Below are 13,144 nucleotides of genomic sequence, written 5' to 3'. Positions count from 1 at the left end.
CAGCGATCTGGGCAGCGACGGACTCGCTGCCCCGGGTTTGCCCATTAATTTTAAATTTTTTTAAAATCCTTTTGTTTAAAAAAAAACCAAGGCTTAAAAATTTTGTAGAATCGATTAATTTAGTCGCTTGATCTGAGCAACCTGTCTCTGATACCACTGTTGGAAAACGGTGTTCAGATCAATTAGAATTGATACCCGGTGCAGCGGAAGTTTTAAAATTTTATATGGAACGATTACATATCATGGGTATCAAAACTTTACGATTAAATTGTGCGTGTAAAAATTAAATAACAATTAAATTTTTACCTTGAATCTCGAAACGAGATTATGGACACCAACAGATAACTCTGCTCTTGTTGTATATCCCAAGAACTGATGGACGAACAGATCTTCAATCAGGTCCACGAACAGAATTCGAATCCCTCTGATAGATTGCACTAGAAAATCTATCAGAAGTTTCTACAAAGAGAATTAACGAATTTGATCCGTTAAACCAGACTGCAAATTCGAAATTCACAGGTTGGAATTATCGAACAGAGAGAGGAGAGGGGGCGGCCACACCTAGAGAGAACAACTAGGGTTTTCGAAAATTTTGTGACCTCTGTTGTCTAATTTCTGTACTGCAATAACTCATTTATAATGTGGGCTGCTAACAGCTTAGGGCCCATTAGTCATAAGTTCAAGCCTGACAAGCAAAGTCCGCATGTTCAGAAATTAATATAAAATTCATCGTGACTCAGATTGATAAACCAATTTCACCAATGTGCACAGAAACCATTTCTGCATCTTTTAAAGTCAAGATAAATTTTCTGAATCCGAATTCAGTGATTTCCAAAAATGCCCATCCCTATGTCATTTTAGGAAATCTTACTCTTCTACTCTGATATAAGAAGTCCCACTTCTTTATTCACTAAATTTAACTCTTTAAATTTAATTATCTCAACGGGGATTAAAAATCCATTACTTGTGTGACCCTCAATGGTTCAGGGATACAGCTAGCCGTGGGCTCACAACTCCTTGTGACTCGGAACAACAATTTCCAACTTGCCCATCGAATCATGGTAAGAGCGCCTAGCAACATCGCCCCATGATTTCCTAGGTATCACTGATAGTGCCTGCAAGAACCAATAGATTTTGGTTAGCGTACAGTACGGTCCCTTCATCCATATATCCCGATCGAATCAACAACCATTGGTAAATCGAGAGTCGTTTGAGATTCGATAACTATGCAATGCATCTTGAAGATCGAATAGTGACATCGCATGTGCTACTAAGAAACCATTTCTTAAAACACATCATGTACTCTGGCCAGAGATTCGTCACACTATTATCTCCTCAGATTGCATAGGATATCCACACTAGCAAGTATGTGGTGAATCCTTGACAACAAAGCATCGACTCCTATATGTGTCGTAACTGTACCCAATCCCGACACCTGATGACCCCAATAGAGTCGGTAAACGAGTTAAAGTACAGTACTAGCATATAGAGTCTCAATGATGTTTCAAGTATAAAGGACTAATGGTGTACAACCAAAACCGCGTACTTTATCCACTCGATAAGTGATAACCACTTGGAAAGTCCGGATAGGGTAGTTCGATCATTCATCGTATGAATATCCATTTGCATGCTTTAAGCATCTCTATGTTCCATACCAATGAAACGTGGTACTCGGCATTGCAAATGCTAGTCTCAATCTTGAGCGATCCTTATCCTTATTAACGGACGGCTCAATCGACTAGGAATTGTTTAGAATATACAGTGACTATAAGATGTGTTTCATGATAGCCATCCCCATGTGCCACCACATCTTACATACACTATAGTATATTCAAGGTCTTAATCTAAACATCTTATAGTATGTCACAACATAATAATATGATAAAAAATAAAGTAAATACCATTATAAAAGTGTAAATTATATTAAACAAAAGATTGTTTATACATAGAGTCATAAAAGCCCTTAGCCACAAGTTGGCTCACCGGGCACCCACTCTTTCAATCTCCCACTTGCCCTAAAGCCAACTAGTCATACTACGTAGTCCCATTGCTTCGCGATGTTTGTCAAATAATGGTCCTAGCAAGGGCTTAGTAAGTGGATCAGCGATATTGTCTGCAGAGGCCACTCTCTCGACAGTGATGTCTCCTCTTTCCACGATCTCCCGGATGATGTGGTATTTCCTCAGTACGTGTTTGGATCTTTGATGAGACCTTGGTTCCTTTGCCTGAGCAACGGCACCCGTGTTGTCACAGTACACCGGGACTGGACCAACAGCTTCAGGAATAACGCCCAACTCTTGGACGAAATTCCTCATCCAAACGGCCTCTTTAGCAGCTGATGCCGCAATGTATTCTGCCTCAGTGGTGGAATCCGCTGTGGTGTCCTGCTTGGAACTCTTCCAAGAGACAGCACCGCCATTGAGCATGAACACAAATCCAGAGGTTGACTTTGAGTCATCCACGTCACTTTGGAAGCTAGAGTCGGTATAGCCTTCAAATTTCAGTTCTCTTCCTCCATAAACCATGAATACATTCTTAGTTCTTCTCAAGTACTTAAGAATATCCTTCACGGCTTTCCAATGCATTTGACCGGGATTGGCTTGATATCTGCTCGTGACACTCAGAGCAAATGCCACATCCGGTCTGGTGGATATCATCCCATACATGATACTCCCTATGGCTGACGTATATGGTATGTGTGTCATTTTCTCTATCTCTTCGTCAGTCTTGGGACACATAGACTTGGATAGAGAGACTCCATGACACATAGGTAGATGTACTCTCTTGGACTCATCCATTGAAAACCTTTTCAATATGGTGTCGATGTAGGTTGATTGAGTGAGTCCTATCATTCTTTTAGATCTATCTCTATAGATCTGAATTCCTAGAATATAGGATGTCTCACCTAAATCCTTCATCGAGATCTACCTGATAACCATATCTTTGTTGACTGCAACATCCCTACATCATTCCCAATGAGTAAGATGTCATCAACATAAAGTACTAAGAATGTCACAACATCCTTAACTACTTTCTTGTACACGCACGGTTCCTCCAAGTTCTTAATGAAACCAAAATCCTTTATTGTTTCATCAAATTTTTGGTTCCAACTTCTTGATGCTTGTTTGAGACCATAGATTAATATCTGAAGCTTTCATACCTTATGCTCGCTTCCCATGGATGTGTATCCCTCAGGCTGCATCATATAGATCTCTTCCTTAATGTTTCCATTAAGAAATGCAGTCTTTACATCCATTTGCCATATCTCATAGTCATACCATGCTGCTATGGCAATAAGGATTCTTATGGACTTGAACATTGCGACTGGTGAAAAGGTTTCATCATAGTCACACTACAAGAAAATTGCAAAACGACAACGGATATTATCCGTTGTCGTAGGGGGGGGAAAAACCGTTGTAACTGGGGGCGTTGTAAAAAGCGTGCCCTATTACAACGGTTTATATCCGTTGTCGTAGATATCCTACCACAACGGTTTTGCAACAGTTTGTAACCGTTGTCGTAAGTCTTCAAAGACAACGGTTCTGCAACAGCGTCAATCCGTTTTCATTGACACTTTAAGACAACGGTTTTTATCCGTTGTCGTTGCTCAAATAAAAAACAAAAAAAAAATTATTTTAATATACAAATTTTCAATATTATAAATGAAACAAAATTTAAAATTTCTAAAATAAAATTTAAATAAAATTTTTCAATATTCCAAATCAATATTCTAATTCTAAATTCTAAATCAATACACACTAGAAAATATATAAATCGAGTAATGAACTAATCTATATAAATTAACTCGGAACTTTCCTATATATCGAGTTATGAACTAATCTATATAAATTAACTTGAAACACTCCTTCTAGATTATCCCCTCGTTGTAGAGTATTGTGTATGACTAATTGTTTATTATTCATTGTACTTTCCACAGCAACAAAAAGCTTTGTGGTAGTGAAAGCGGAAGGCAAAGAGCTGGAATGTGTTGGAACCATCGAACTCACAGTCTGCAATGCCTAATGTTTGTTTCGCACTTTTTCCTCGGAAGACTGTGAGGTATTTTTCGGTGCTACCCGAAACCCAGAATCTGAATTCACGATGGTTCAAATGCGGGGGCGGGTTGATTGATTTCCAGTCTGCATCAGCTAAGTACTTCAGTGATTTCAATGCTTGGAGTCTAACTTTGCCATGCTTGTCAACTGTGAGGTAGCTACCCCCATCCGAGCATTTGTCCATGTAGTTCCTAAATCTGCTTAATTTTAAGACAAGATAAAGGTTATACCTTTTGGAATTCAAACAAACTGTAGCAGAAGAAATTCGATGTTGTGTGGACGTGTACTCGACTAAAAGTCTCTAAATGTAAACGTGATGATTCGATCTTGAGTTCGTTTTTATTTGGGGCTACATGGGTTTGGCTCATAAGGGGATATACAGTACATCCATGTTTGGTACGGATCATTGGACTAATTTATCTGACAGATCACACTCAAAACATAACCAGAAACACTAACCTTAATCGAGAGATGACAAAATGGCCTCCAGATTTCAGGAAATAGGATGCATTTAGAGCTAAAATTCTTGCCTGAAAAAATTACAAGGAGCATGTATCACGGCATTATCGATGAGAACAAAACTTAGATGTCTCTTGGCACCCAACTTAATCACAACATATTAAACAGAAACTAATCAATAACACCAACTATATAGTAAAACATACACAGCTTGTTAGTCATTCGTATTACAAAGAATAAATATTGTAAACCAAGGAAACTTCAAGGGTTCAAGGGCTAAAACAAACTTAAAATCAAAGATAAGTTGCACATTACAACAGGGTCAAGTATAGAACCATAATAGTTCTCATACCCGGCTCTGTTCTGGACTTCAATAGATTGAGAGATGCTGATATATTTTGCTCCACAAGATTTCTGGTATGTTCCCTAAAGATATCTGCTGCAAGCTGGGGAAAAAAACACCTTAGGCACTATATCTATCTTCTCATTCTTATATAAACAACAGTATGGGCAGTGGCATCAACTATCTGATGGCTACATATGCTATTTGGTTCCCAGTATTTTTTTTTGTTTATTTACCTCGTCAGAAAGTCGGTACAGAAGTTGTGCTTCTCTGAGGCTGATCAACTGACTCGCATTAAGAGCTAGCAAACATAAAGACACATAAATAAGTTGCAATGTCAACCTATTGTTACCGTTAGTCAAGTGTAGAATTTAGCGACGAATTTAATAACGTAACAATTATGATAATAACAAAAGATCATATTCACATATTAGAAGTAAAATTCTGCCAGATGGAATCTACATGAATCAATCTAAGTAAAAAGACTTACATCTTAACAACATTCAGCTTAAATGCAGGACATCTAAAGTGATGCATTACCTGATTACCAGTTCAAGTCGCTTTAAGATATATCACAATGACAAAAAAATTACATTTTTCAACATACTTATTCTTGGTTATCTGTTAAAGCAGAAGCCTAAATGCAAGTTAAATAAATGAATTGAAATGGAATAAACATGAGAAATTTTGCTTGAAAGATTTTTCAAGACCAACCATAGGATATAAATCTAACAGGGTTTTCTATCAACAAAAAATGATATTATGAAACTTATGGGGCACATAAAACAACCACGTGATGGGCATTACCTTGGGCAATCGATTTAAATTTGAAAGCATAGAGCCTCTAGGCATTATCCTGGACAGCAACCTCAACCTGACAGACCAGGTTATTTGATGACAATAGAAATTCTAAAATGGAGCAATGGATTTGCAGAACCATGAATTTCAGTTTTATCCACACTTACCCAAAGAAAACACTAGAAAACTTCACGGTCAACTATGTCAAGAAAATATAACCGGAAAGTTATACAATGCTCAAATACCTGGGCATCAGTGACCTTGAGCACGCGTTTCCAGGGTAACAGGAAAAAAGAGGAGATTTAAATACAGTGAGGTAGATTCAAGTCCCCTAAGTCCACAAAATCTGCTCACGTTCAACCCCTCAAATCCGAACCAAAACAGTCCGTTTGATCCACAACCCCCAAGTCCCTGTCATAGCATCACTAGCCAACTTCTAGGCTCCCAAAAGCTCCTTAGAGTATACCATAATACAACCCAATATCAGCTCCATCAATGCACCCACTAACCAATTCCTACGAAGCTGGATAGTTTGAAACATCCCCAACCAACGTCACGTTTCAATTCCATTCATTCTAACGCTACCACGTGAACTACATATCACCCGTGGTAGCCCCTACATCATCACACCAACAGCCACCATCAACACACAACAGAAAACACGAACAAGGCAACCAACAAAATTCTGAAGTTTTCGAAAAAAACACAAGCATGATATACATTCTTTTCAAAGTCCAAAAAATCGATTTAATCAATACATAATATCATCATACAATCGGCCTCCAACAAGAATCCAACAACAAAGTAAATCCATCGGCCGATAGAGGAGGAATCTGCACAGGGCACGCATATTTTTTTTCAAAAAATTCGAAAATGGGAAATGCACTAGCTATCAACGAAATGCTGACACAATAATCATATATAAAATGCAAGAAATAGACCACAATCTTGCCTATCTTATGCAAGAAACAAGAAATCGAAGAGGGCCAATCAATCGGGTGTTGCGGCCGAGAGCAAGCTGAGCGAGGGAAATCTGGAGTCCAAGAACAGCGAGCTCGAGCTGCTCTTCTAGCTGGCCATGGAGCTATTTTGGAAGAGAAATCGAAGCTGGCGATGCTTGGGTGAAGATTGAGGGAACGGAAATGAAGAACAGGGGGAATCGCGACAAGAGTGGGCGGCTAGGGTTGAGAGTTGAAAAAAGAATCGCGATATAGAGAAGAAGCTTGAAATGGAATAGATGGTGCACGTATAGGAAAAGAAAATAATATAGAGAGATTTTTTAAAATGGACTTTTACAAATACCAATAATCAAATATAACCTTAATGTAAGTTAATTTTTAAAACTAGCCTTAAGTTTCAAATATATCCTTTAACACATTATTACATTAAACATACAAACATATTAATTTGAACTAATATGATAAGATATTTTATTAAATAATTGGTCTATTGCACTTGTGTTTTAATTTAATTGCATTTGTTTTTATATTCAGATTTATTTTATATTTAATTTATATTTATAATATAACTTTTATATAATTATAAATTCTTAGCATGAATTAATTGTAATAGTTATTGTTATTATTATCTGATCTATAAATACAAATTCATGACTAAAAAAACTCAACATAAATAAGTATAATCCTTGTGTATTGTTATTAACACTACTATATATTGTCATTAATAATATTATTAGTTTCCCTTTTAAAAAATATTATTAGTTTATTTATTATTATTCCCTGTTAAATATTCTTCAGATTATTATTTAAAATTAATATTTGTTTTGTGATTAATATTATCGATCTCAAATTATTCCTTATCATTTAGTATTATATTTATTAGGATTATTAAAATTATTAATATAATTTCTACTTTTATCATTAATATAATTATTTTAATAAATTCTCATTATTTTTAATATTTTAATTTATTATCATTCATATTAATATTATATTATTATTATTATTATCATGATGAAAAATTAATTATTCATTAAGAATACATAATTTTATTATTCAATTTATGATTAATGTTATCAATATCAAGTCATTTCTTATCATTTAGTATTATACTTATTACGATTATTATAAGTATTAATATAATTTTCATGTTTATCATTAATATAATTATTTTAATTAATTATAATTATTTCTTCATATTAATATATTATTATTATCACGATGATAAATTAATTATTCATGAAGAAAATAAATAATGCATAATAAAATAATTTTATTTCAATTATTTAGGAAAGTGATTCTTATTTCTCTAAGTTGTAATATTTTATTGAGATAATGGAATGAATAAGGAAAGAGAATTTTTGGATTATTAAACTATAAAAGGTTATATTTTATAATATTTAATAATGAAGGCTATTTTTAAAAATAGCCTACTAATGTGGGCTAGAATAAGTAAATTCTCAATAATATATCATTTTTAAAAATAAAAATAAAAATAAGAATAAAAATATCAAAGACAACGGATTATAAAAAATCGTTGTTGTAGCTTCAAAAAATCCGCTTAAAGACAACGGTTTTTAAAAACCGTTGTATTTGACCTTAAAAAAATGCACAAAGACAACGGTTTCCAAAAACCGTTGTTGTAGCTCAAAAAAACCCGCTAATAGACAACGGTTTTTAAAAACCGTTGTCTTTTGCCCCAGAAAGACAACGGTTTTTCAAAATCCGTTGTCTTTGATAAAAAAAAATGTTTAAAGACAACGGTTTTAGTGAAAACCGTTGTTAAAGGGTCCAAGACAACGGTTTTGCCATAAAACCGTTGTCTTTTGTGTGTTGTTGAATTAACATTTTCTTGTAGTGTCAACTCCTTGTCTTTGAGTATAACCTTTTGCCACCAATCGTGCCTTGTAGGTCAGTACCTTTCCATCAGTCCCAAGCTTTCTCTTGTAGATCCATTTACACCCTATTGGAACAATTCCATCGGGAGGATCTACTAAAGTCAAAACTTGGTTTGTATGCATCGAATCTATTTCCGACTGCATAGCTTCAAGCCATAAATTTGAATCCGCATCAGAAATTGCTTCCTTGAAGTTTCTTGGATCACATCCAACGTCGGGTTCATCTTGATCCCCTTCAAGAAGAAGACCATATCGAATAGGAGGTCTAGAAGTCCTCTCGGATCTTCTAGGTATAGGCGTGTTCTCTGAAGATTCTTGAGGTATGGGATCATTATTTTGTATTTTGGGTTCTTCTCGAATTTCTTCGAGTTCCATCATCTAGCCTTTCTTATCCAATAAGAACTCCTTCTCCAAGAAGGTGGCATTCCTTGAAACAAACACTTTTGTTTCAGTAGGATGATAGAAATAATATCCGATTGAATTCTTTGGATACCCTACAAAATAACATAAGGTGGATTGTCTATCCAACTTATCTCCCACTGTCTGCTTCACGTAAGCAGGACATCCCCAAATCCTCAAGTACGAATACTTAGGAGCTTTGCCATTCCATAACTCGTATGGTGTTTTGTTCACTGCTTTAGTGTGGACGTTGTTCAACAACAATACCGCCGTTTCAAGAGCATAGCCCCAAAACGAAGGTGGGAGCTCAGTGAAGCTCATCATGGATCGAACCATGTCCAACAAAGTTCGATTGCGACGCTCCGAAACACCATTAAGCTGAGGTGTCATAGGAGGATTCCACTGAGAGAGAATCCCATTCTCTTTTAGATAGCTCAAAAACTCGGTACTCAAGTATTCTCCACCTCGATCCGATCGAAGTGCTTTTATACTTTTACCTAGCTTGTTTTCTACTTCAGCCTTGAATTCTTTGAACTTTTCAAATACTTCAGACTTATATTTCATTAAATATAAATACCCATACCTTGAATAATCATCAGTAAAGGTAATGAAGTAGGGGTGGCCAAATTGAGTACCAATTCTAAATGGACCACAAACATCTGTATGGATCAAATCCAACAGATTTTGACTACGCTCAGGTTTCCCCTTGAATGGAGATTTAGTCATTTTTCCTTTCAGGAAGGATTCACAAGTAGGTAGAGAGTTAATATCAGACATATCAAACATGCCCTCTCCCACTAGCTTGTTCATCCTCCTTGAGGAAATATGACCTAGCCTAGCATGCCAAAAATTTGCCGGGTTTTGACTATCATTTTTCCTTTTATTTGTTGTTACCGGTTTATCGACATAATTTATTGGAACGTATTTTAATTTTAAGTTATATAGATCGTTTTCAAGTTGTCCATTTCCAATCAAACATTCATTCTTGTAAATATTGCAAATCCCATTCACAAAATTGCAAGAAAAACCATCTCTATCAAGCATAGAAACAGAAATAATGTTTTTAATCAAGTCTGGAACAAATAAAACATCTCTCAAAAGTAACTTAAAATCGTTCTGCAAAATTAAATAAACGTCTCCCACAGCTTTGGCTTTAACTCTAGAACCATTTCCGAGCCTCAGCTGGGTCTCACCCATTCTAAGCTTGCGACTTCTTGTCATCACCTGCAAATCATTGCAAATGTGATATCCACATCCGGTATCCAATACCAAAGAAGTAGTATTAAGTGAAACATTTATTTCAATATAAAACATACCCTTCGCAGTTCGCAAATGCTCTAGATATTCCTTGCAGTTACGTTTCCAATGACCGGGTTTCTTGCAGTGATGGCAAACATCCTTGGACTTTTCCATGTTTGAAGCCTTTGTCTTGTTCTTCTTCTCGGGTCCGGTTTTCTTGGATGGGGCAGAACGTTTCTTACCCTTTGTACTTGGCCCCTTCTTAGCAGAAGAAGAGGAGCCCACCAAGAGAACCGGTTTATCCTTCTTTAAAGTGGCTTCATAAGTTACAAGCATATTGACCATCTCTTCAAGGGAGACCTCTATCTTGTTCATATTGAAATTCACCACAAAATCGTCAAACGATGAAGGAAGAGAGAGAAGTAATAAGTCCACATTGAGTTCATGCTCCAATACCAAATCAAGCGTTACCAACTTCTGAATGAGCCAAATCACGCGTACCCCATGATCACGGACCGAAGTCCCTTCACGCATGCGACACGTCATTAACTCTTTTACAGTAGCGAACCTTTCAGCTCTCTATTGAGCCCCAAAAAGTTCCTTGAGTTGTACGTGAATGTCAGCAGCATTCACGGTATCCTCAAATCGCCTCTGGAGTTCATCAGACATCGAAGCTTGCATATAGCATTTGGCCTTGATATCATGGTCCCACCATTTATCAAGTTTGGCCAACTCTTCCGGACTTATATCAGCTGGTGCTTCCTTCGGAGGAGATTTTTCTAACACGTAGAACATCTTCTCCGAGGTCAAGACAATCTTCAACTTACGGAACCATTCCGTATAGTTTGCGCCAGTCAGTTTGTTTTGTTCGAGAATAAAGAATAGTGGATTGCGCGAATTCATCTTAATGAAATACTGAAAAGAAACAGACAATAATCAGTGATTGTTTAATTAATTTACTAAGACATAAAATAGGCGAAATTTATTTTATGAATCTCACTCCCACTATTTTAATGATTTCACTACCCTCTAGTGAAAACGGAAAATTGTTTTCCTTAGTGGGAACATGGAGTCCAATTGACAAACTATGGTCCCGAATAATATCAGCCAACCATAATTTTCAAAAGGTAGAGCCCAATTGCTTCCAAAGCAACCTCCACGTTTTTACCTCATGTCCAATAAGGGCCCAATAATATGACGCCGTTATTTGTGACACGTCAAGATGACCCATCAATATTAAGTTGTGATGGACGGTCGCCATGTGGATCCCCAATAATATGAGCAAATCCCATGGGATTTCCACCCAACTTACAACATGTGTCGATCCAATGTATAGCTTTCCGACGAACGGGCCCCCCCAATAATATGAGCCGGACCGTATCCGCGGGTAGCATCTCATACATTGATCGTTGATGGAAGGTAGGAACATTTAAACAATATTTAAATTTCCTTTATTTATCTTGATATCAATTTTAAATCATATTTAAAATGAGGGATTTTAATTTTGAAAATTTGTCTCATCATTTAAAATTTGTATGCTTGCGGGATTCATACAATTTAGTCTAAACATGCATACAACGATAATATCATATATTATATTTTAGGATGATCGATTCCATTACTAATCGACCCGTGGTTGCCAATCACGAGTCTAAGTCCAATCCTAGGTGATATGCAAGTATGCAATGCAATCCTATTACATTGTGCTTCCAATTTACATTTCTTCAGTCTTTATCATTGCTTGCTGGTCCCACCTCCATCTTCAAAAACTCCCACTATTTCTAGTGAATTTACAATAAATTACTATGACAAATAAAGGGATACATTGTAGAGGTGGGAACGGGCCATAAACCAGGCCCACTTTTATTACAAATGATAAAATCAAATTTGGGCCATAAACCAGGCCCATTAATAAAACCCAACAATCAATAATAAAGTCAAATGTAAACAACCTAACATACACCTATAATATTGGTCATGGCAATCGATCATCCTTATCCAATAATATTTAATTCAAAATTAATTTATTGGATAACATGCAATGGCAATTAAATTAAAAAGGATAAAATCATATTCCATATATAAAATCTTATTTTACATACAAAATCATATTTTACCTTTTTATCAAATAAAATCTTATTTTACATATAAAATCCAATTTTATACATAAAATCATATTTTACTCAATATTTACATAAGATCATATCTTATCATCAATTGTACCAAAAATAATTAATTTCATAAAATCTGATTTAACGGATAAAATCTATAAATTTTCCAAAAATTCAAATTTATCCAAAAATCAATTTTAAAATTTTCGGACTCAAACAATTCGATCCGACGCCTCGTGGACCAATCAAAAACAATTTTCGATCAGACCAAAAATAGAATTTTAACATATTAAAATTTTAATTAAAAATAAAAATTAAATTTCCCGGGCCGCCCGGGACGATCCCGGGCAGCCCGCGCCCCAAAAGGGGCTCAGGCCGGGCAGCCCATCGCTGCCCTGGGCAGCGATCAAATCGCTGCCCATGGGCAGCGACGGACTCGCTGCCCTTGGGCAGCGACGTTCGCTGCCCCGGGTTTGCCCATTAATTTTAAATTTTTTTAAAATCCTTTTGTTTCAAAAAAAATCAAGGCTTAAAAATTTTGTACAATCGATTAATTTAATCGCTTGATCTGAGCAACCTGTCTCTGATACCATTGTTGGAAAACGGTGTTCAGATCAATCAGAATTGATACCCGGTGCAGCGGAAGTTTTAAAATTTTATATGGAACGATTCCATATCATGGGTATCAAAACTTTACGATTAAATTGTGCGTGTAAAAATTAAATAACAATTAAATTTTTACCTTGAATCTCAAAACGAGATTATGGACACCAACAGATAACTCTGCTCTTGTTGTATATCCCAGGAACTGATGGACGAACAATTCTTCAATCAGGTCAACGAACAGAATTCGAATCTTTCTGATAGATTGCACTAGAAAATC

Source organism: Henckelia pumila, chromosome 4 (assembly GCF_033568475.1).
Source record: "Henckelia pumila isolate YLH828 chromosome 4, ASM3356847v2, whole genome shotgun sequence".
NCBI classification, from domain to species: domain Eukaryota; kingdom Viridiplantae; phylum Streptophyta; class Magnoliopsida; order Lamiales; family Gesneriaceae; genus Henckelia; species Henckelia pumila.
This window is presented reverse-complemented; position numbering follows the sequence as displayed.